Source organism: Syngnathus typhle, unplaced genomic scaffold (assembly GCF_033458585.1).
Source record: "Syngnathus typhle isolate RoL2023-S1 ecotype Sweden unplaced genomic scaffold, RoL_Styp_1.0 HiC_scaffold_33, whole genome shotgun sequence".
Lineage (NCBI taxonomy): Eukaryota > Metazoa > Chordata > Actinopteri > Syngnathiformes > Syngnathidae > Syngnathus > Syngnathus typhle.
The window spans coordinates 266472-267243 of record NW_026871939.1 but is presented as its reverse complement, the minus strand read 5'-3'; the positions used below and the strand labels follow the sequence as shown (position 1 = coordinate 267243).

At 42.7% G+C, this 772-nt stretch overlaps 1 non-coding gene across 1 annotated transcript; it reads left to right on the top strand.

The window, feature by feature from the left end:
* Positions 1–361: 361 nt before the first annotated feature.
* trnat-agu (transfer RNA threonine (anticodon AGU)) lies at positions 362–434 on the top strand. The gene has a single exon. It is a non-coding gene; the product is annotated as a tRNA-Thr (tRNA).
* The last annotated feature ends 338 nt before the right edge of the window (positions 435–772 follow it).

Genomic DNA, 772 nt, shown 5'->3' with positions numbered 1-772 from the left:
CCGTGATCAAGCAACGATTTCTAATGACTGCAGCCTGCCAAGTGAAGTTTACAATTGTTACTGACATAAAGGCCTGTGGATTATTCAATTTACCGTAAAAGAGAATTGTAATGCAATTGACATTTTACCTTGTTAGTGCAAGTGGTCGTGCATCAGTCTCAAAATCTGAAGGTTGTGAGCTCAACCCTCACACGGGGCGCTGTTTTCTATAGTCCACAGTAAAATCATTGTCAATTTCAGAAGATACTAGGTTGCTCAGAGTAGAATGAAGTTTTCTGTCTGTGAAGTTGAGTTTAATTGAAATGGCCGGTGGTTGAATCAGTTTTACAGTAAAACAGGTTTGTAAAACCAGCTGTTCACGGCCTTGTTAGCGCAGGTGGTAGCGCGTCAGTCTAGTAAACTGAAGGTCGTGAGTTCCACCCTCACACGGGGCTCTAATTTATTTAGTCCTAACCCTAACTCGACCCCTTGTTGGAAACTCTTGCCCCAGTTGGAAACCTTAGTTGGAAACCCAAGTTTGAGAATGCTCAGACAAAAGTAACTTTTTCTTTCGATGAATTGCAGTTTGATGGAAATGGCCGGTGGTTGAATCTTTTTTACAGAAAAATAGAATTTTAAGACAGGTGCCACAAAGACTCGTTGGCGCAGGCGGTAGCGCGTCAGTGTCATAATCTGAAAGTCGAGGGTTCGATCATCACACGCATGATTTATATATAGTCCAACCCTAACTCTAGCCCTTCCTGGAACCCTAGTCTGAGTTGGAAATCCTAGC